This window comes from Malus domestica, chromosome 10 (assembly GCF_042453785.1).
Source record: "Malus domestica chromosome 10, GDT2T_hap1".
Lineage (NCBI taxonomy): Eukaryota > Viridiplantae > Streptophyta > Magnoliopsida > Rosales > Rosaceae > Malus > Malus domestica.
Genome location: NC_091670.1, coordinates 8,784,358 through 8,809,291, shown reverse-complemented (window position 1 = coordinate 8,809,291; position 24,934 = coordinate 8,784,358). Strand labels below are relative to the sequence as shown.

At 39.1% G+C, this 24,934-nt stretch overlaps 1 pseudogene; it reads left to right on the top strand.

Moving 5' to 3' along the window:
• The first annotated feature begins 310 nt into the window (after window positions 1-310).
• LOC103445140 (fatty acyl-CoA reductase 3-like) lies at window positions 311-24,042 on the top strand (annotated as a pseudogene).
• Window positions 24,043-24,934: the final 892 nt, after the last annotated feature.

Below are 24,934 nucleotides of genomic sequence, written 5' to 3'. Positions count from 1 at the left end.
GAGGAGAGGATGGTAATAGGAGGGGAGAAAATCATACTCCAAAACTCTAACCAACTTGATTAAGAGTTCTTTTTTTTTATTGATAGAATGATATTGGGGAATAGGGGAAGGGGAGGGACAAACAGTGACCAACAATAATTTAGTGCCGAATTCATTATTCATGAAAATCGAACACAAAATCTCATATTTACAAATCCAAAGAAATATCAATAAATTTCATGCAATAGTGCCAAAATTCCCATTATGCCTTTGAAACCATTCTAAATTTTAGTATAAATACTATCCAACCACGACTTAGTTCCCTCCACCACTCTCAATCCAAGAAAGCATCTGAACTTTACTCAGACCAAAATACTTCTCTCTCACAATATAATTCTGAGTTTCACAAATGGAGTCGAAGACCATTCAAGGATATCTTCAAAAAAAGACCATTTTGGTTACTGGAGCCACAGGCTTCCTTGCAATGGGTACACTGTCCTCTCTCTCTCTCTCTCTCTCTCTCTCTCTCTCTCTCTCTCTCTCTCTCTCTCTCTGTAACTGTATTTGAAATCGGCATGCAGTATTTTTGGAAAAAATACTAAGGGTTCAACCAGATGTGAAAAAGGTCTATCTCTTTTAAGAGCTCCGGATATCAACTCAGCCAGGGATCGCATGCATAATGAGGTTTACCTAAATATACAAATTTACAACTTCCATATAGATTATATAACTCATATAATAGATTTCTTTTCAATTCTGACGTGCACCTTATTTTAATGTTTTGATATATTAAGATCATAGGAAAGGAGTTGTTCAAGGTTCTAAGGGAGAAAATGGGTGCATATTTTGATTCCTTTATATCGGAAAAAGTTGTGGCTATCCCAGGAGATGTAAGTTCGGAAAACCTGGGAGTGAAAGACTCAAATTTAGGGAAGAAATGTTGAATGAAATACAAATTATACTCAACTCTGCAGCAACGACCAAATTTGATGAAAGGTAAGAGTATTCACCATACAATTGAGGTAATGCATGCGTTCTCATTTCGCTAACAAAGTTTCAGTTATATGGATCATACTATTTAAAGTTCCACTTTAGTCATAGTTTACAAGCGACTTGTACTACGATCTAGTGATATTTTTCTTCACTTGTAAGTATGAGTTCTAAGAGTCTACTCTCATGAATGGCGAATTCGATATCAAATTATTGATATAATTCATTGTGTGGGTTAGCTCAATCCTTGTGTGTGTGTGTGTGTGTGTGTGTGTGTGTAAATTAGTAGCGAAATTTATGTCTACCAAATTGTATTATATTGAGTTAATGTACGATGAATATATCAAAAATATATTAAAATGAATTAATATACCTAAATGAAGAACACAAAATGTATCGGAATATATTATATAAAAAAAAAGGCTTGTGTGTGTGTGTGTGTGTAAATTAGTAGCGAAATTTATGTCTACCAAATTGTATTATATTGAGTTAATGTACGATGAATATATCAAAAATATATTAAAATGAATTAATATACCTAAATGAAGAACACAAAATGTATCGGAATATATTATATAAAAAAAGGCTAAATTGTAGTAAAGGTGAGTGAGTTAACGAAAGGACCACAAGTGCAAGACAGGGCATAATTCGAGAACAAGCGCAACTATTAGTAGAGTTCGGAGACCAAAACTAAACTTATGGTATAGTTTAAGGACCTTTGTTATAATTTAGCCTATAAATGTCTACAAGAAATTATATTATGATGAATGAAATAAAAATTAAGATTAAATGTAATTAATACATAAAAATTAGGAAGAAAAAGGAGAAATAAAACATCAAAATATAATAAATATAGGGGTGTGCTATCCACACACCCATTTTTACTTCTCACACACTCCTCTTAATTTTCGACATTCAGATCGAATGAATTGACGAAGATCAAAGCACAAAAATTAACGAGGGATGCGAGAAGTAAAAAATGGGTGTGTTAAATATATGAGATGATTAAATGTAGTGTGATATGGACATTGAGTCAACGGACTACAATTAGTTTTTAATCTTACACAAGGTTTTAGTGTAAAAGCAATTTTTTTCAAGGACTAAAATAAAGTTTTTTAAATAAAATCTTTTGGAATATATACGACATTATCTATAATATAAAGGGAGTGAGCTAAGCCTTACAATGGTAACCATTGTAGTTAACTGTACATTGCAATTCATGGACAAATCTCACTTTCTGTTTAATTTCTTGACGAAGCACTCCTCGATCGCATGGAGGTCATCTCATCGGTCCTTATTATAAAAGAAAAACTAATGAAAAGAGCTTGAAAATTTTGAGTTTTAATCAAAAAGACAAAAAGGTGTTGTCAGTGAATAGTACCAGAATTGACTTTTTAGAGTAAAAATATCATTTTCGTTAAAAGTAAACAGTACTAGAAGTGTTTCGTTAAAACTTCCTATTATACAAGCACTTCCACCCCTATCAAATTGCCCAAGCAATTGAGCTTGGCAATTACTGCCCTTAGTGAACAGTAATTACCCAAGTGCATCTTCATCCCTAAAAAAAATTGTCCAGGCTGTTGGTATTAAAATATTTTTATTAAAATAGTAGAAGACAATTTTATTATTAATTTCGGATACGATTTTTAACTAATCTCGTCACTCCACATGTATTACCCGAAAGCATGGTACGCATTTACACAAAAAAAAACTAATTTATATGGACTGTTAGATTACAAAAAAAATTGTAATCCAACAAACCAGATTTTGACACGTAAGCCATCGATAACAATTGGACTTTGTCTAATTTTTCCTTCTTTATATTTTCTTTCCAAAAAATCTGGAACGTTAAAGAGAAATCCAACGGACTAGAAAGTGCCACGTCGCCCCTGGTGAGTGCACCTGCCTGGCTGGCCCCAGCCCTGTTTTCTTGTCGGGCCACTCGCTATTGTCCTGCATGTAATGCACGCACTGGCAAAAAAGAAAATTATAAAAAAAATGACGTTAGCTTGACGTCAGATCCACTAGTCTATGGGCTGGCAATTTAAGCCTGGGTTGTTTGTCGGGCTCGGCTGGAATGATTTTGGGAAGGGAAGGGAGGGATTGGATTGCCCAATAGCCGATATATTCATGGTATGGAAGTGCTCTAGGGTGAGTCAGCGTCTCCTTCTCTTCTCCCAGTATGTAATATCTGCAGGGTCATGTGATTGCTAAGTCAAGAAAATAAATACAAAGTTGGTCTTTGTCCTTCAAAATAGATACGCAGTAGACTGATATTTGTGTGCAGGTATGATATTGCGCTGGACGTGAATACATTCGGAGTTCTTCATGTTTTGAGTTTTGCGAAGAAATGTTTAAAACTGGAGATGCTTCTCCATGTATCAACCGGTCAGTTCTCTGTGTTTGTTTGTCCTTAATTTGGTACAACCTTTATTTATTTATCCCTTTTTTTTTACATAATAAAACTTTTTTGAAGTCTTACTCCTTGAATGGATACGTAGTTTTTGCTTAATTTATGGTGATTAATTGGTGAACTTTTTTCCAGCTTATGTGTGTGGTGAAAGGGCAGGACTCATAGCAGAGGACTTATCATCTTCATTAATTGACGACATAATAAATAATAATTTCGAATTACATGAAAAGAAGTTGGTGGAGGAGAAATTGAATGAAAGAAAAGCACAAGGTGCTTCTGAAGAAATTATTACCCGTACCATGAAGGATTTGGGCATTGAAAGGTTTTAATTAGAGCATCATTATCTAATCTAATTGTGCCCTATATTACTCTTCACATATGAATTTTATACTGTGGCTTACTAAATCAAAAGGGAAAAAAAAAGTAAAAGTGTTGGTAGAATTGTTTTTTGAACTCTTAACAATTCAACATATATTGTGCCATTCAAATTAAGTTCTGGACTTCTGTTAATTTATTTGTATTTATTTGATACAATTATTAGGGCTAAACTTTATGGATGGCCAAACACCTATGTATTTACAAAGGCGATAGGAGAAATATTTCTGCATCACTCAAAAGATAATCTACCTCTAGTTATCATCCGCCCATCCGTTGTTACTAGCACTTATAAGGAGCCATTTCCAGGTTGGACTCAAGGTTTGAGGTAATGAGCATTGCCTTGCATGTACCCTAAAATCTTTATTTCAAACATATATTTATCTAGTACAATTAGTATGGTCCTCTTTAGAACTAAATGTGAGAATGTAAAAACTGTATGATGGTTTTCATTTAGAAAATATGATCCTCCTTTGACAAGGTGACAGCTAAACTCATATATCTGTTATATTTTGTGTGACTACAGAACCATTGATAGCATAATTGCTGGTTATGGTAAAGGAAAGTTGAAATGCTTACTTGTTGATCCTACGTCGGTATTTGATATGGTGAGTTCAAAGTAAATCAATCACCAAACCCCTCCCCAACGCACAAATACATTATACATATTATGTAGATCATGCATGTGCGTAAAATGTGTCTACGGGGTAAGCTTCTTAGCGGGGTGCCATGCACATAAACTTTGTTGGGGTCATTTTCGTAATTAAATCTTCTATATTAAAAGAAAATTACGAGTGTCGATATGCACATCCACCTGGCATATTTTTCCTACCACCTTATATTAGTTTGTCATCTACAATTTAGTTATAAAATAAATGAGAACATATGACAGGTGCATGTTTAGATATAATAGGACTCAAAATTTTAAAAATGGAGGAATTCGAGAACAAACAAAACATGATGGAGACTTTTTGCAAAAACAAGCATACCATAAAAGAAAATTTGCAAATAAACTAACGAACAAACGAAATATCTAAACTATATATTAATGAAATTTTTTTTGTTAATCAAAAGAGGGTAAAAAGACATTTTTGTTTCCTATTACAACAAAAAAGTTAAGGACAGTAATGTAATTTTACAAAACAAAATTTTTCTTTTTTTGTTTAAGCCTCACCTACAAGTGATTTTATCATCTTTTTTTTTAAATGTAAAAAAACAAACAAACAAACAAGCAAACCTCTATCCCTCTCCTCACTCCCACGTTCTCTCTCACTCATTTGTATGTGCGCATATACTAGTAACTATGAACATTATTTTACACTCAACGAGGTTGCCGAGACGGCTACAACCGAATGACTATATCTTGACTGTTTATCATACTACAAACTATATTATAGGGAATAAAACTAAGCCCACCCCCCCTATCATCTGTTCAAAAAAAAAAAAAAAAAAAACCCCTTAAGAAACCCGAACTCGGATAGGCTGGACTCAAATTCTAAACTAGTAAGAAAAATCCAAATAATTAAATAAATACTAATATTTTCTAACACCCCCTCGTCAAACATATGACGGTACACGACATGATGTGGATGCAAGTTTCATTATGCTAACTAAAGATACAAATTCCCATACAAAACTCCATCGGTGCAAGTCAAAGATTCATGTGCCAGTGCCAGTAACAATTCTCTAATCACTCGAATGCTCACCAGTACAAGCACTTGAGTGACATTCACAGAAAACTTCATATAGGCTAGAAACACGTGTGGACCTAAAAATTACTAAACCAATTTTTACTTGCCTGTGTGGGCCAAAACCAAACAGCAAAGATTTTTTGTCCTCTTTCATTTTGTTTCCTTATTTTGTTTTCTTCCTTCCTTCTCTCTGCCTTTCTTCAATTCGTGCAAAACCAATTGCAGCAAACAAGTCGCTCAAACCTAAGGGATTGCGGCAAACAAAACAACGTAGTGCAAAGTCAAACTGCAGAAAGGGACTTCATACGGTTTGTGACATATCCAACTCATGCGGGTAGGGTAAGTAGGGGTTTCGGGTTGAGTAGGTGCGGAGGTTTATAGGCTTATGTGCACGACAACGAAGGACAACGGGTTGCGGAAACGCGTCAAGCTGCAGGTGCAATGGTGTGGGTTGAGTGCAAGTGGTTCGAGTAGAGATTCATCGATGGGAAACAGTGGTCGGGTTCTGGATTTCTGATTACAGCAGCAATGCGGGTGGATGTAGCAGCAGAGATGGTGGTACGGGTTAAACTGTAGGTTATCCAAGGCGGAGACGAACGCGACCTGAGTTTGTGGTTCTCGGGTCTGGGCTTCGTCAATGAAGAAAGTTGGAGTTTCAACATAAAACCAATTGGCAATATGAGAAGTAGCCCAACCTCTTATAAGCCCGTGCAAGGTCCCTCTTCACATCAATGTGTGACTCATTCTCTACACACTCTCTCATGTGTGGCTAATTTTCAAGCCTAAGACATGAAAAACACAATGGGGTGAAGTCGAGCGTGTGCGGCTGCGGCCGTTTGGCTTCACACGTAGAACAACCTACTCTGATACCATGAAGAAAGTTGAGGTTCCACTATAAAATTAGTTGGCAATATAAGGAGTAACCAACCTCTTATAATCCCATGCAAGGTCCCCCTCCCATTAATGTAAGACTCATTCTTACACATGGAACAACCTATACAGGTCATTGTTGTAGGTCCATAAGACTTGGGTCAACGGGATGCATACGGTGATGTTCCGATAATCGAGCACACTGGTGATGCGGGCTTCTAGACTGAACGACGGGGATTCCAAGCTTCAACTTTTTCTTTTTTTCTTTCTAAAAATGAACGACAAACAAGGAGTAACCCAAACGAGAAAGCAAAAAAAGTTTCAAGGTACAAAACTGAACAAAACAAACTATCAATGACAGATAAACTAATATGAACAAACAGAAGCAAATTAAATTTGGAAGGATCAAACCTACTCTGATACCAAGTTGAAAATAAACCGACGAACGAACGAAATATAACTATGAACATTATTTTATTAAACAAGATTGCCGATATGTCTACAACCAAATGACTACATCTTGACTGTCTTGTTTATCATACTAAACTACGAACTACATTTGTAGAGAACAAAACTTAAGAAACCCTAAGGTCATATCCAACCAAAAGGGACTATAGCTCTGGCCAAAATTATAGCCCTGCAAAAATTATTTTTAAATGAATAGTGTCAGACTCATATACCATCTCCAACCGAATGAGCTAAACATACCCTTGTCAATAATTTATTATTTTTAAGTTTATATTTTAAATTTATTGGTTAATTCAATTAAACTAACTTTGGATGTTTTCAAATCTAACCGTTGAATTTGAATCAATTATTGCAACTGAGGAGCTAGGCCCCAAAAGGGGCTAAGAGGTAGCTAAGATTGCCTAATGCCCCTTTGACCAAATAATGGCTTGGTGGGCTGCATAGAATTATAGCCCAGACATCGATTAAAGATAAGTTTTTTGGCAAATCGGCATTTTTTGGCTTTTGAAGTTTTAGCCCTCTCTATTGGAGCTGGTCTCATAGATAGGTTGGGCTCAAATCCTAAGCTAACAAGAAAAACCTAAATAATTAAATAAACATAAAAAATACTAATATTTTACAACAAGAAATGAGTATTTATAAATACCAACTCTGACTACCAACATTTCCGAAGATCGACTTCGATCTGTAGCATTTTACAAAACCCTGATCAAGCTTGTAGTCCTTGCGCAACAACATAGATTTCACTCCTAGGGTTCATCCGTCAAGAGCTGGTGACTAAGGGATTTTACTTCATCTTCGCTTGCTCTCTTAAGGTTTCGACTTGTGGAAATGTTGGGTTTTTTCTTTTTTTTTTCTTTTTAATTTTTAATTTTCTTTTAGTGTAGATATTATCGTTTGTTCAGAAAAAATGGTTAATCTCAGTTTACTACCCTAAAGTTTCTTAGTTTTCAACATTTGGTACATCAAGTTTTTTTGTCCCAGTCTTTACCTAAGGCCATCTCCAACCGATTCGGCCAGAAGGCCATAGGGCTAAAAATGTCCCGAAATGACACGAAAACCGTCTCTAACCGAAGGCTAGGCCAAATGGCTCATGGGCCCAACCAGGCCAAAATTGTGCAATCAAGCCAACTGGCTGGCTCGAACCAACCAGCCAGCCAGCCCTGGGCCAACCCAATGGTTTAAATCCAATGGCTACCTGGCATCAACATGACGCCAGCTAGCAACAGCTAGCTGAAGTCATGCTGATGCTAGGTTACTGTTGGATTTGAATTTCTTTTTTTTTTTTTTTTTGGGACCAAATTTAAAAAAATAAAAATAAAAATTCTAATTTTTTTCCTATAATTACCTAAGCCATTAAACAACATTAAACAACACCAAACAATATTAAACAATATTAAATAACATTAAACTTAAACAACATTAAAGAACACAATCTCCACCCTAGTACTACTTGGGGAAGTTATTCAAACTTAAACAACATTAAAAAAAAACATTTAACAACAAAAAACTTAAACATCTACTCCATGCTTCTTTTAGCCCAAAGATATGCAACAAGATCCTGTTGTAGGTACTTGTTTATGGCATGCGAACGTATGATCCTATGGTGCCTCATGTACTCATTTAAAGAGATATTATCAGTTCTTGGATCCAAAGGCAAATTAGGTCCATCATATATTTTTGCACTAGCCCTCCTTGACCTATTTGGATCATCTTGGTCGTCATCAGACTCTCCATCAATATAGCCATCTCGCTTATCCTCCACAATCATGTTGTGTAATATGCTACACGACATCATGATGAAGTTCAATTTATCTAAACTCCACCCTCTTGTCGGTTCCTTAATGATCTTCCACCGTGCTTGTAGAATATTGAAAGCTCTCTCAACATCTTTCTAGTATGCCTCTTGATGTAATCCACAGAGTTTGCAATTGCTTGGACAAGTGACGCCCACTTTGGGTAGATGTCATATGCCAAGTAATACCCCATATTGTACTGACGCCCGTTGATGTAATAGTCAAGTTGAGGTGATTTACCCTCCGTCAGGTTATTGAAGATGGATGAATGCCCAAGTACTGTAATGTTATTTTGGGATTCTGGGACTTCAAAGAAAGCATGCAGATCCATATGTCAAACGAGGCAATCGCCTCTAGCATAATAGTTGGCCTTCTTGATCTTTTGCTAAAGCCTCATTTCCATCCGGTGGGATAGTTCTTCCACTGCCAATGCATGCAATCTAATTACCCTATCATGCTCAGAAAGCCACGGCCTTCAGCTTTATGAATGAGCCGATCCAAATCGACTTCATTTAGTTCACGGAGGTACTCTTCTTTGTAAATTTAAACAACTATGTGATAGAATTCAACAAGATTATCAAGGCATGTAGACTCGAACATACCATATGTATCATCCATTGCATCATCTAGGGAGGCATAGGCCAGTATGCGAAGTACAATAGTAACCTTTTGATGAGGTGAGAAACCAGGGTGACCTGCTCTATCCAGCTTCTGTCAAAAGTATGGATTGACATGTTAGACATCATAAAGTAAACGGTCGAACACATGACGCCACATCTGGAAGAGACATCTAAAATTCTCTTCTGTGTACACCGAGTTGGGGTTGAAGTAATTGTTCATCAGAGTCTCATGCGCCATCTCTCCATTTCGTGGTTTGTAAGAGAAACCAACAACATAGCCACCCTATTAAGGTTGTTCTTCAATTGGCTCACACGCCATGACCCAACCATTGCTGTCATATATGTTGTGTTGCGCCATGCTTCATTTTCTTCATTGGACTCCTCATCTTCTCGTCTCATCTACGCCCATTTATCTTCCAATTCGAAATTGGATGAGGACCCCCAGTTGGAATGCGAAGAGGATCCAAAGTTGGAATTCATTGCAAACTTGAATTGAAATAGATATTGGAGAGGGCAAAGATGAAGGTGTGTGAATTATAGCCCAATATCCACCCTATTTATGGACATTGGAAGTTGAAGATAAGAAGTGCCACGTGATAAAAATCCTATCTAAAATTTGCACAACTAATTACATCTCGACATGTGGCACTTGAAATCCTATCCAAAAAATTATTGAGATTACACATCGACAAGAAATCTGGAGAGTTACTCACATATCGACACGTGTCACTCGAAATCCTAACCAAAAAATTATTGAGATTACATATCAACAAGAAATCTGGAGAGTTACTCACATATTGACACGTGACACTTGAAATCTCATCCGAAAAATTATTGAGAATACATATCGACAAGAAGTCTAAAGAGTTACTCACTCTAGCGACACGTTTCACTGGAAATCCTATCCGAAAAATGATTGAGATTACATCTCGAAAAATTATTGAGGTAGTTTAATTTAAGTAACCATATTAATTCAATTAAAATAATAAATAATGTTTGGCCTATGGCCTTTTAGCCCCCTTAGTTGGAGATGGTTTTTGGTCATAGGGCTATGTTTGGCATTTGACCCTTTGCCCCCCTCGGTTGGATATGGTATGAAATATGACATCGCACTGTCCAACCGAAGTAGGGTCAGAGGGCTCCCTTTAGCCCTACAGCTCTCCAAGAAATTAATATTTTAATGAACAGTGTCAGATCATATTTCATACCATCTCCAACCGAGGAGGCCAAATGGTCATAGGCCAAACATAATTTATTATTTCAATTTAAAGACTACAACAACTTAAATTTAAAAACTACAACTTAAATATTAAAAACTACGATTTAAATTTAAAAACTACAACTTAAATATTAAAGACTACAACAACTTAAATTTAAACACTATAATCATCATCATCATCATCTGCCATTGAAGGAGTATAGTCGGATGTAAACAACTCCCGTCGGACCATAATTTCCCTCTTTTTCCTATCAAAATATGCCTTATTCATTGGAGCGTAATCTGAAGTGTTCCTTTGCATGTTCCTATCATCCATCTCTTCTTGTATTTGTTTTACCCGTTCTTCGTGCCTACAGTTCCTTTCTTCTGCAACAAAAGCATTTTGCTCCACCATTAATCGCAATGAGGCTGCCATTTCCTGTTGAAAGGCGTAATCATCCTTTGCCTTGCCCTTTTCCTTCATTTTTAGGCCTTGTTTCGTCTCGTACCCCTAGGTATGGAACCTTCACCCGGAGACGGATTTTCTACCCTTGTTTCTTGAATGGTAGGAGATCCATCTTCATCCCCATCCTCATTTAAGGATGCTTTTCTGAACACCGGCGTAGGACCAACTCTTTGTTGAGGTGGATCTTCAAATAACATCCACCCTTTACAAATTTCCCAACAACCGTGATGACTAAAGGGTTTGGAGTTGTCCTCTATATACAATTCCTCCACTTGGTGTACCTAAAAAATATAATTACAAAAATTAAAGGAAATTAATTTATGAAATTAAATGTAATATAATTAAATATTTAAAATGAGTTGTGAAAACACTTACTTCGTCGTGGTAATTGGCTCCGCTTTCATGTCTGCTTGCGGTCTTTAACACTGCTTGATGCCATTTATTCAAACTTGGATGAAGATGTTTTTTCTATCTTGAAGAACAACTCTTGTGATTTTGGAAATTTGGTGGAGTGGTGCATTCGTAGAACTCATAGTACTTTTTTGACGTACAAGTCCAAACACCTTCACTTGTTTGAGAACTTCCCCTCACACTATCTTTCAAGACCCATCTATAACCCCTGCAAAGAGCTTCATCATCTTTTTGGGTCCAAGCCCTACCTTTCCTTGCAGATGTGGCCATTTGAAAATTATTGAAAAAATTGAATGAAAGATTATTGGAAGAGGTAAGAGAATAGAATGTGAAGAATTGAAATATAATGAAGTAAGATAGTATGGAATGGTGAAAATTATGTGAGAAATGGCTTAGGTATTTATAGGAAAAAAATTAGAATTTTTTATTTTTATTTTTTAAAATTTTGTCCAAAAAAAAAATCAAATCCAACGGCTACTTGGCGCAAGGTAGTTGTTGGATTTGAACACTTGGGTTGCCCTACGGTTGGCTGGCTGGCTTATTTGGGCCAGCCGATTAGCCTGATTTGGTTTTTTGGCCCAATGGGGCTCACAAGCCCTTTGGCCTAGCCCTCGGTTGGAGACAGTTTTCGTGTTATTTCGGGCTATTTTTAGCCTTATGGCCCTCTGGCCGGATCGGTTGGAGATGGCCTAAAGTCATATTTCTGGGACACTTTCATACCTCCATTAAGTTTTTCGTCAGAAGCTTTATTAACTGATTACGTGGCACCCACGTGGATAATGCTTGGGCGCCACGTGTTAATATAAGCCACGTGGATACAACAACAACAACAACAAAGCCTTTTCCCACTAAGTGGGGTCGGCTATATGAATCCTAGAACGCCATTGCGCTCGGTTTTGTGTCATGTCCTCCGTTAGATCCAAGTACTCAAGTCTTTTCTTAGGGTCTCTTCCAAAGTTTTCCTAGGTCTTCCTCTACCCCTTCGGCCCTGAACCTCTGTCCCGTAGTCACATTTTCGAACCGGAGCGTCAGTAGGCCTTCTTTGCACATGTCCAAACCACCGGAACCGATTTTCTCTCATATTTCCTTCAATTTTGGCTAATCCTACTTTACCTCGGATATCCTCATTCCCAATCTTATCCTTTCTCGTGTGCCCATACATCCCACGAAGCATCCTCATCTCCGCTACACCCATTTTGTGTACGTGTTGATGCTTCACCGCCCAACATTCTATGCCATACAACATCGCTGGCCTTATTGCCGTCCTATAAAATTTTTCCTTGAGCTTCAGTGGCCTACGACGATCACACAACACGCCGGATACACTCTTACACTTCATCCATCCAGCTTGTATTCTATGGTTGAGATCTCCATCTAATTCTCCGTTCTCTTGCAAGATAGATCCTAGGTAGCGAAAACGGTCACTTTTTGTGATCTTCGCTAGATTGCTCCGGTCATTAGTGTGGATAAGTATATAAATGGATAGAGATAGGAAAGCAAACACAAGATGTACGTGGTTCACCCAGATTGGCTACGTCCACGGAATAGAGGAGTTCTCATTAATTGTGAAGGGTTTACACAAGTACATAGGTTCAAGCTCTCCTTTAGGGAGTACAAGTGAATGATTTAGTACAAATGACATTAGGAAATATTGTGGGAGAATGATCTCGTAACCACGAAACTTCTAAGTACCGGAGTGTGGTATCGTCTTGACTTTCCTTATCTGTCTCATAGGTAGATGTGGCATCTTCTCTGGAAGTACTCTTCCTCCATCCAGGGGTGGTATCTGTAACTGGTGGAGATGCACAAGGTAATGTATCAATGTCACTTGAAGCTTACTTGTAGTTTTAGGCTTGGTCAAGCGCGATACAAACCATGTAGTAGGAGTCCCCCAAGTCGCCGAGCTAGGGGATCTACTGAAAGAGGTAACAGACAAGGTAAGCAATCAGAGCTCCGGCTGATTGTTCACATTCTCCCTATCTTGCAGGCAGCATGAAGGATAAAGAGAAGAAAAATGAGAAGAGATGATATGGGATACTTTTGCTTTTGAAGAAGTAACTTTCCACAGGCTTATTCTTGAACTGGGCTGGAGGGTTTTCTGGTTTCCTCCAGAGTATAAGGCCGACTGAAGAATTTGAGGGTCAAAACAAGTCCATCAAATCTAGAGTACGTTCGACCCTGCTGATATGGGATACTTTTGCTTTTGACAGAGTAGTGGATGTATCGGCACGTGTGCTGTTACGCTTGTCTCCACATGCTTCCTTGTATCCTTCTTACTTGCCCTATCTGTTCCTCAGGCAGATGCGGTATCTTCCCTGGAAGCATAAGATGTTGAAGATGAGTACTCGAGAGCAATGCCAGGTAAGTAATCAGGTAAGGGGTTCCAGGCAGTCAGCTTCTGGCTGGAAGCTTGATTCCAAGTGCTGACTGATTGCTCTCTTTCTCCTTGTCTTGCAGGTAAGAACAAGGCCAAAGGAAAAGACAGGGAAAAAGCATGATATGGGATACTCTTGCTGTTAACCCTGATGATATGAGATATTCTTGCTCTAGTATAGCTTGTTTACAGAGGTATTATCGGGGGGAAAGAAAGCTGAATATTTCGAAAGGCTTCGTTGGGAGTGCCCTCTCAGATAAGAGGAAGGGTTGAGCATTTTTGCAGGTCTGCCTGTCCGTTGGGGATGGAGGTCGACATATATAGGAGTCTCCCTAACATCAAGTAATAATGCTATTCCTTTACCCTGCTTGGTCATAGCACGGTAGTGGGAGCTGCCAGCTTCACAAGTTTTAACTCTGTCAGAGCACTTTGAAAAAGTGGTCTGTGGTATCTGGAAAGCTGATGTTGCGTGTGAAGATTACAGACAAGCTTTATCCAAGGAGATCCGGCTCTTGAAGTTGGGAAAGTGGTGCTTCTTCGGTTTTCGAACAAGCAATCCTGTCGGGGATCTGGCTCTCGAGATTCGGAGAACGATGCCTCTTCGATTTTTGAGAAAGCAGTCCTGCTGGGGGTCTGGCTCTCGAGATTCGGAGAGCGGTGTCTTCGATTTTTTAGAAAGTAATCATGTTGGGAGTCTGGCTCTCGAGATTCGGAGGGCGGTGCCTCTTCGATTTTGGAGCAAGCAATCTTGTTGGGAGTGTTTTCTCGAATGTGAGTAAAGGTTGGGCATGTTTGCTAGTCTACCTTGCCACGAAGCACAGAGGTTGACACACAGGGACTTTCCAATTATCCAGCAGTGGTACTGTTCCTTTACCCTCTCTTCGATTTTTGAGAAAGTAATCATGTTAGAAGTCTGGCTCTCGAGATTCGGAGGGCGGTGCCTCTTCGATTTTGGAGCAAGCAATCTTGTTGGGGGTGTTTTCTCGAATGTGAGTAAAGGTTGGGCATGTTTGCTAGTCTACCTTGCCACGAAGCACAGAGGTTGACACACAGGGACTTTCCAATTATCCAGCAGTGGCACTGTTCCTTTACCCTCTCTTCGATTTTTGAGAAAGTAATCATGTTGGGAGTCTGGCTCTCGAGATTCGGAGGGCAATGCCTCTTCGATTTTGGGGCAAGCAATCTTGTTGGGAGTGTTTTCTCGAATGTGAGTAAAGGTTGGGCATATTTGCTAGTCTACCTTGCCACGAAGCACAGAGGTTGACACACCGGGACTTTCCAATTATTCAGCAGTGGTACTGTTCCTTTACCCTTGTGGGTAATAATATGGTAGCTAGGCCTTCAAAATTTATGTGTCTAAACTTTGTTAGTGTTGTTTCTTTGCTATTCTTTTACCCTTCTTGGTCAGAGCGATGTAGTGAGAGTTGCAATCTTCAAGTGTCTCAACTTTGTCAGAGAACTTTGGCAAAGTTATATGTGGTACCTATGAGCTACTGTTGCGTGTGGGAAGTGGGTGATTGAACAGTACGATTCATGTGCTTTCTACTTCGCCAGAAATCTTCAACATAATGCCCATAATTTCCGCAAAGCTGAGTGTGCGTGTGACAAGTGCTGAGAAGGCTGGAAAAGTAGTCTCAACTTTGTCAGAGAACTTTGGCAAAGTTATATGTGGTACCCATGAGCTATTGTTGCGTGTGGGAATTGGGTGATTGAACAGTACGATTCATGTGCTTTCTACTTCGCCAGAAATCTTCGACAGAATGCCCATAATTTCCGCAAAGCTGAGTGTGCGTGTGACAGGTGCTGACAAGGCTGGAAAAGTAGGTGCCTCTTCGATTTCTGAGATCGGCCCTCGTGGTCTCTGAGCAGCCCAGCTTTTGAGAAAGCAAACCTCTTCGATTTCTGAGATCGGCCCTCGTGGTCTCTGAGCAGCCCAGCTTTGGAGAAAGCAAACGCCTCTTCGATTTCTGAGATCAACCCTCGTGGTCTCTGAGCAGCCCAGCTTTTAAGAAAGCAAACGCCTCTTCGATTTCTGAGCAGGCGCCTCTTCGATTTCTGAAGCTTCGTCGAGTGCAGATTTTTATAGGGGCTGACATTAAGTTCCAAAGCACACTTGAATATCCACCAGTAGAAGCTCCATTCTTGTACTTCTAAGATCTTGATTTGTCCGACCTCTTCTCTCTTCAACACCTTTGAAAATGTCTGGCCCCTCCGACCGTCGTTTTGACTTGAACCTTGTTGAAGAGGCAGCCCCACCTTCTCCAGACAACATATGGCGCCCATCCTTCGTCTCCCCTACTGGTCCTCTTACCGTTGGGGATTCCGTGATGAAGAATGATATGACCGCTGCGGTAGTGGCCAGGAACCTTCTCACTCCCAAAGATAACAGACTACTTTCCAAACGATCTGATGAGTTGGCTGTTAAGGATTCTCTTGCTCTTAGTGTTCAGTGTGTAGGTTCTGTGTCTAATATGGCCCAACGCCTATTTGCTCGAACCCGCCAAGTTGAATCATTGGCGGCTGAAGTGATGAGTCTCAAACAGGAGATTAGAGGGCTCAAGCATGAGAATAAACAGTTACACCGGCTCGCATATGACTATGCTACAAACATGAAGAGGAAGCTTGACCAGATGAAGGAATCTGATGGTCAGGTTTTACTTGATCATCAGAGATTTGTGGGTTTGTTCCAAAGGCATTTATTGCCTTCGTCTTCTGGGGCTGTACCGCGTAATGAAGCTCCAAATGATCAACCTCTGATGCCTCCTCCTTCTAGGGTTCTGTCCAGTACTGAGGCTCCGAATGATCCCCCTCCGGTGCCTTCTCTTTCTGGGGCTCTACCGACTGCTGAGACTTCTCCTAAGTAACCTTTGTAAAGGCTCCCTCTTGTTTGTTTATTTTGACTCAAGTATATGTACATATTTGTAACTTATCGGGGATATCAATAAATAAGCTTTCCTTCATTTCAACGTATTGTGTTAAATCACCAAAGCCTTCTTCGCTAAGTTCTTTGAATTTTCTTTTGTTGAAGCTTTGTGAGTGGAGCATGTAGGTTGAGGTAGTCTTCCCTTAATTTCCCGAGAGCGAGGACAACTTCTCGGTTGGAGACTTGGAAAATCCAAGTCACTGAGTGGGATCGGCTATATGAATCTTAGAACGCCATTGTGTTCTGTCCTGTGTCATGTCCTCCGTTAGATCCAAGTACTCTAAGTCTTTTCTTAGGGTCTCTCTCAAAGTTTTCCTAGGTCTTCCTCTACCCCTTCGGCCCTGAACCTCTGTCCCATAGTCGCATCTTCTAATCGGAGCGTCAGTAGGCCTTCTTTGCACATGTCCAAACCACCGTAACCGATTTTCTCTCATCTTTCCTTCAATTTTGGCTACTCCTACTTTACCCCGGATATCCTCATTCCTAATCTTATCCTTTCTCGTGTGCCCACACATCCAACGAAGCATCCTCATCTCCGCTACACCCATTTTGTGTACGTGTTGATGCTTCACCGCCCAACATTCTGTGCCATACAGCATCGCCGACCTTATTGCCGTCCTATAAAATTTTTCCTTGAGCTTCAGTGGCATACGGCGGTCACACAACACGCCGGATGCACTCTTCCACTTCATTCATCCAGCTTGTATTCTATGGTTGAGATCTCCATCTAATTCTCCGTTCTGTTGCAAGATAGATCCTAGGTAACGAAAACGGTCGCTCTTTGGTATTTCTTGATCTCCGATCCTCACCCCTAACTCGTTTTGGCCTCCATTTGCACTGAACTTGCACTCCATATATTCTGTCTTTGATCGGCTTAGGCGAAGACCTTTAGATTCCAACACTTCTCTCCAAAGGTTAAGCTTTGCATTTACCCCTTCCTGAGTTTCATCTATCAATACTATATTGTCTGCGAAAAGCATACACCAAGGAATATCATCTTGAATATGTCCTGTTAACTCATCCATTACCAACGCAAAAAGGTAAGGACTTAAAGATGAGCCTTGATGTAATCCTACAGTTATGGGAAAGCTTTCGGTTTGTCCTTCATGAGTTCTTACGGCAGTCTTTGCTCCTTCATACATATCCTGTATAGCTTGGATATATGCTACTCGTACTCATTTCTTCTCTAAAATCCTCCAAAGAATGTCTCTTGGGACCCTATCATACGCTTTTTCCAAATCTATAAAGACCATGTGTAAATCCTTTTTCCCATCTCTATATCTTTCCATCAATCTTCGTAAGAGATAGATTGCCTCCATGGTTGAGCGCCCTGGCATGAACCCAAATTGGTTGTCCGAAACCCGTGTCTCTTGCCTCAATCTATGCTCAATGACTCTCTCCCAAAGCTTCATTGTATGACTCATTAGCTTAATACCCCTATAGTTCATGCAATTTTGTACATCGCCCTTATTCTTGTAGATAGGCACCAAAGTGCTCGTTCGCCACTCATTTGGCATCTTCTTCGTTTTCAAAATCCTATTGAAAAGGTCAGTGAGCCATGTTATACCTGTCTCTCCCAAAACTTTCCACACTTCGATTGGTATATCGTCTGGGCCTACTGCTTTTCTATGCTTCATCTTCTTCAAAACTACAACCACTTCTTCCTTCCGGATTCTACGATAAAAAGAGTAGTTTTTACACTCTTCTGAGTTACTCAGCTCCCCTAAAGAAGCACTCATTTCATGTCCTTCATTGAAAAGATTATGAAAATAACCTTTCCATCTGTCTTTAACCGCGTTCTCTGTAGCAAGAACCTTTCCATCCTCATCCTTGATGCACCTCACTTGGTTTAGGTCCCTTATCTTCTTTTCCCTTGCTCTAGCTAGTTTATAGATATCCAACTCTCCTTCTTTGGTATCTAGTCACTTATACATATCGTCATAAGCCGCTAACTTAGCTTCTCTCACAGCTTTCTTCGCCTCTTGCTTCGCTTTTCTATACCTTTCACCATTTTCATCGGTCCTATCCTTGTATAAGGCTTTACAACATTCCTTCTTAGCCTTCACCTTTGTTTGTACCTCCTCATTCCACCACCAAGATTCCTTTTGGTGTGGGGCAAAGCCCTTGGACTCTCCTAATACCTCTTTTGCTACTTTTCGGATACAACTAGCCATGGAATCCCACATTTGGTTAGCTTCCCCCTCTCTATCCCACACACACTGGGTGATTATTTTCTCTTTGAAAATGGCTTGTTTTTCTTCTTTTAGATTCCACCATCTAGTCCTTGGGCACTTCCAAGTCTTCTTCTTTTTTCTCACTCTTTTGATATGTACAGCCATCACCAACAAGCGATGTTGATTAGTCACGCTCTCTCCTGGTATAACTTTGCAATCCTTACAAGTTATACGATCCTCTTTCCTCATTAGAAGAAAATCTATTTGTGTTTTTGACGACCCACTCTTGTAGGTGATCACATGTTCTTCTCTCTTCTTAAAGAAGGTGTTGGCTAAGAAGAGATCATATGCCATTGCAAAATCCAAGATAGCTTCCCCATCCTCGTTTCTCTCCCCAAAACCATGGTCACCATGAAAACCTCCATAGTTGCCTGTCTCCCTGCCCACGTGTCCATTTAAATCTCCTCCTATAAATAACTTCTCCGTCTGAGCAATTCCTTGCACCAAGTCTCCAAGGTCTTCTCAAAATTTCTCCTTTGAACTCGTATCCAACCCTACTTGAGGTGCGTACGCACTAATCACATTGATAAGTTCTTGTCCTATTACAATCTTGATTGCCATGATTCTATCTCCTACCCTCTTGACATCTACAACATCTTGTGTCAAGGTCTTGTCCACGATGATGCCAACACCGTTTCTCGTTCTATTGGTGCCCGAATACCATAGTTTAAACCCTGAGTTTTCTAGATCATTTGCCTTACGCCCAACCCACTTAGTTTCTTGTAGGCACATAATATTTATCCTTCTCCTTACCATAACTTCTACTACTTCCATAGATTTTCCCGTCAAGGTTCCTATATTCCACGTTCCTAAACGCATTTTGCTCTCTTGAACTCTACCCTTCTGTCCTAGCTTCTTCACCCTTCCCCGTCTAATAGGATCAAAGTACTTCTTTTGTGTGTCCCGTGTAAAGTTGATAGGAGCATATGCTCCCAAACAACTTTGAGTGGAGTCGTTCGAAAAGAAGTTTCTATAGCCCCCTTGCTCATTTAACACTGCATCCGGGTGCCAATGGAGATACAGCGACCCTTGCTCACTTATCACTGTGCTCGGGCCACACAGCGTGCCACTTACGGGTGACGCTCTAGCTTTAGCGCGATTTCGTTCTGGATTCATTTTCATAAGGATTCGACGTAATCATGGAGTGCCGGCTGTCGACTACCTGACGCCCTCCCCCTCCTCCTTTATCCGGGCTTGGGACCGGCAATGTAAGATAAACTTACACGGCGGAGTTAATATAAGCCACGTGGATATTAAAAAAAATTTAAAAACTTAAAAATTAAAAAAAAAAATTAATTAAAAAAATTATTCTTGGCTATCTCGTACTTCACGTCCCTCCTTTCTCTCATTTGCACCCACTCAACCATTTTCTCCACATCACTTCTTGCACATCCACCCTTCCCTCTTCAACTCCACCCACCCACCCACCCAAACCTCCTCTTTTCTTCGACTCCCCACGCTCCGAATGCGACACCATCCCCCTCCACGCCTCCTTCCAATCCGACATAGATGAAACCGAACCTAATCAATGCCAACATCCGATCGGACCCCACCATTATCCTCCCTACTGTCGTCTATTTCGACCTCGTCTGCTTGACGGTGGCGTTGCAAACCTAGGGAAAGCTAGTAGCTAAGCTCTCGAGCTTCCACGACAGAGACGTTGGGGACTTGGGTAGCATCTTTAGGATGCGAGAAGGTGAAATCTTGGATTTGGGTCCTTCATTTCCTGTTTGGATTCTCGAAAAATTGAGACCAAAATCTAGGATTGGCGGGGAAAATGAGAGGGAACACACAAGATTTTTTTTTAATTAATTTTTTTTATTTTATTTTTTAATATCTACGTGGGTCCATATTGACACGTGACTCCTAGTCATTGTCCACGTGGGTGCCACGTCATCAGTTAACGAAGTTTTTGGGGTAAAAGACTGTTTACTACCCTCATGTTTCATGGTTTTCAACATTTAGTACATCAAGTTTTTTTCGTCTCAGAGTCATACCTAAAGTGTAAATTTTGGGACAGTCTCATACATCCGTTAGTCAAACTGTTAAATTTGCCGTTAATTGTGACGTGGCGCCCATGTGGACAATGACGTGGCGCCACGTGTCAGCCACGTTTTTTTTTTGTGACACGTTTTTTTTTTTTTTTATTCTTCTTTCTTCTTTCTTCTTCTTCTTCTTCTTCTTCTTCCACCCGACTGCAAACTTTTTTTTTTTTTCTTCCTCCTTCTCCTTCTTCTTTCCTCCTTCTTCCTTCCCCTTCTTCTCCTTCTTCCTTCTTCTTCCTTCTCCTTCTCCTTCTCCTTCTCCTTTTTCTTCCTCCAAATCTGGGGAATTTTTTATTTTTTTTCTCTTTCTTCTTCTTCTTCTTCCACCCGACTGCAAACTTTTTTTTTCTTCCTCCTTCTCCTTCTTCCTTCCTCCTTCTTCCTTCCCCTTCTTCTCCTTCTTCCTTCTTCTTCCTTCTTCTTCCTTCTCCTTCTCCTTCTCCTTTTTCTTCCTCCGAAGCTGGGGATTTTTTTTTTTCTCTTTCTTCTTCTTCTTTCTTCTTTCTTCTTCTTCTTCTTCTTCCACCCGACTACAAACTTTGTTTTTTTTTTTTCTTCCTCCTTCTCCTTCTTCCTTCCTCCTTCTTCCTTCCCCTTCTTCTCCTTCTTCCTTCTTCTTCCTTCTCCTTCTCCTTCTTCCTTCTTCTTCCTACTCATTCCTCCTTATTCATTCTTCTTCTTCTTCTTCTTCTTCTTCTTCCTCCGAATCTACCCAGATTCTTTTTTTTTTTTCCTTCTTTCTTCTTCTTCCTCCTTCTTCCTTCTTCCTTCTTCCTTCCCCTTCTTCTCCTTCTCCTTCTTTTTCTTCTTCTTCTTCTTCTTCCTCCAAATCTGCCCAGATTCGGCTTTTTTTTTTTTCTTCTTTCTTCTTCTTCTTCCTCCGACTGCAACTTTTTTTCTTTTCTTTTTGTCCTTCCTTCTTCTTCTTCCTCCTTCTTCTTCTTCTTCTTCTTCTTCTTCCTTCTTCCTTCTTCCTTCCTCCTTCCTCCTTCCTCCTTCTTCTTCATCTTCCTCAAAAAAAAAAAAAAAAAAAAAAACCGAATCTGGGCAGATTCGGAGGAAGAAGAAGAAGAAGAAGAAGAGGAATGAAGAAGGAGGAAGAAGGAGAAAGAAAAAAAAAACTTCCCCAGATTCGGAGGAAGAGAAGGAAGAAGGAGAAGAAGGGGAAGAAAGGAGAAGGAGGAAGGAAAAAAAAAATGTTGCAGTCGGGTGGAAGAAGAAGAAGAAGAAGAAGAAGAAGAAGAAGAAGAAGAAGAAGAAGAAAAGAAGAAAGAAAAAACAAAAAAAAAAACGTGGTTGACACGTGGCGCCCAGTCATTGTCCACATGGGCGCCACGTCACAATTAACCGCAAATTTAACAGTTTGACTAACGGATGTATGAGATTGTCCCAAAATTTACACTTTAGGTATGACTCTGAGACGAAAAAAACTTGATGTACTAAATGTTGAAAACCATGAAACATGAGGGTAGTAAACAGTCTTTTACCCAAGTTTTTGATAGAAAACTTAACGGATATATGAAACTGTCCCAAAATTATGACTTTAGGTATCAAACTGGGACGAAAAAACTTGATGTACCAAATGTTGAAAACCAAGAAACTTCAAGGTAGTAAACTGACATTAACCCAAAAAATAAAACAATACAAATTTCCATGTGACATATTTTTATTAGTGGTCGATGATGACATGTTGAAATGAATGATGAGAAAACTAGTTTGCCCATAAATTTAACAGAATTATGGATAGAATCAGACGACAGGGGATCAATTGGCAAATTTTAAAAATTTAAGTGTTAATTACCAAATAGTTTAGGGGGTTAATTTTCAACAAAGTGATAATTCAGAGGGTCAAATGATACTTCACCCTAAGTACATAATATAGCATTCTAAACTTCTTGTTATTATAAGGGTCATAATTTTAGTGCTTTTAGAATCAAATCTAATTTAGAATTTACACATTCACGCTTAAATTAGAAAGTTTACAACAGAAGGAATATTTGTTGAAGTACAAATTGGGGATATAATATTGCTGAATTTCTTTTTTCGACTTGGTAATTGCTTACACCCTAAAGTTCAATTGTATTTGTGATTTTTTTTTTTTCTTTTAGATATGTATAACTGAAGATCGAATTGTAAATTACACAGATTCCTGTTGACATGGTGGTAAATTCAATAATTTCAGCGATAGTGGTGAATGCAAATCAATCTTCTATTCTCATTTACCATGTGGGATCTTCATTTCGCAACCCTGTAAAATTTTGTGATATTCACGATATTGGCTTTCGATACTTCACCAAATTTCCCTGGGTGACGAAGGACGGAAAGCCTATTAAGGTTGCGAAGTTTAGAATGCTTAGGACTATGGCTTCTTTCCGCATGTACATGCAAATTCGCTTCATGATACCTCTGCAGGTTTGTTCAACCTATTCCTTGCTAGTAATAAAACTAAAAACATGGACTATAAAGTACTTAATGTTCCTTTAATAGTATGTTTCGTTATTCTTGATATCGCACGTGCTTGTTTTGTTTCTTCTCTTTTTATTGTTTTCCTCTCATATATTCTTCTTTGCATCTTTGAAGGGATTAAAGTTCGTAAATAAGGCATCATGCCGATATTTCAAGGATATATATGCTAATTACAGTCGAAAACTCAAATTGGTAATGCGCATGGTAGAGCTGTACAAACCCTATCTGTTATTCAAGGGCATGTACGTATGCTTTATTTGGTGATTAAACTAAGTTTTATGGTTAATTGTAATTATGCATAAATCTTATGATAATGATTAACATGTTTTCCCTGGTAGATTTGATGACACCAATTCGGAGGAGCTGCGAAGGGTGACAAATGAGAGTTACATAGACGCAAAAGAATTTAATTTTGATCCCAGGTGCATTGATTGGGAAGACTACATTATGAAAACTCACATTCCTGGCCTCGAAAAGCATGTTATCGTCAAATGATAACCCGAAGAATCGATGCATTGCCATTGCAATAAAAGTGTACCTTTAGGAATGTGTCAAGTTTACATCTTAGCTACATTGGTAGTGATGAAATAATTCCACACTAGTGTTGAAGAAACTATATCAACGTTTTAAGTCATTAGCCTGCGAATAATTTATGGATGGTGATGAAATAATTCAACTGTAGTGTTAAATGAATTATTTTCAAGAGTGACTGCATTAAATTTACATTTGCATTGGCGTTTGAATTAAATTTCCGCACCACCGCAGATGAAGGAAAGTGCTAGAACAGTCACCTACACAAGAGAACAAACAATCGTGAAATTCCTAAAGTATCGGTGTGGTACCGGCCAAAAGTTCTCAATAGCCAAGTTAGTATTGTTAGAATTTGGTGGTGTATACGTATGTTTGTAATTTGTATATTTGAACAAGAACAAAATTGTATCAGAGTTGAATGATATAGAGGAAGAATATAGACTGCGATTCAAAAGAATGTTACTCTGCAAATCTTATTCATAAGACTAAAAACCTTACGACCTCAGCTATCGTTAGGTTACATAGTTGAGGGAGGATTCTCTTTTACATCATGAAATCCTAGCCATCCATCCTACAACTTATAAGCTTAAGATATAGCTCTTCTTAGACCTATAAGTCATAACAAACAAATACAATTAAAAATATCCACCTGGCAATATGAGCACAAAGCCAATTTTAACATTATAATTGACTTAGTAATACAAAAAATTAGATCACCAATTTATAATTCAAACAAAAAATTAGATCACCAATTTATAGGTCAACACTCCCCTTTAAATTATTAACTGATTTCACCAAGCTCTCTGAGATAGTTGAACTAATCATTTGCCAGTGCTTTTGTAAGTATGTCTATTATCTAACCACACCCTTTTGAATTGCTTCTTTGATGAGATGGTACCTTCTGTTGATATGCTTGGTTTTTCTAGTGAAATATAGGATTTTATTAGCGATGGCAATTGCGGAAGTGTCGTCATATTTCAGTGGAGTTGCCTCAGTTTGAAGCTCACTAAAATTTTTCCAAAACAAACCTAAGCCGAGTGGCTTGAGCAGTTGCCTCTGATGCACTAATGTACTCCACTTTAGC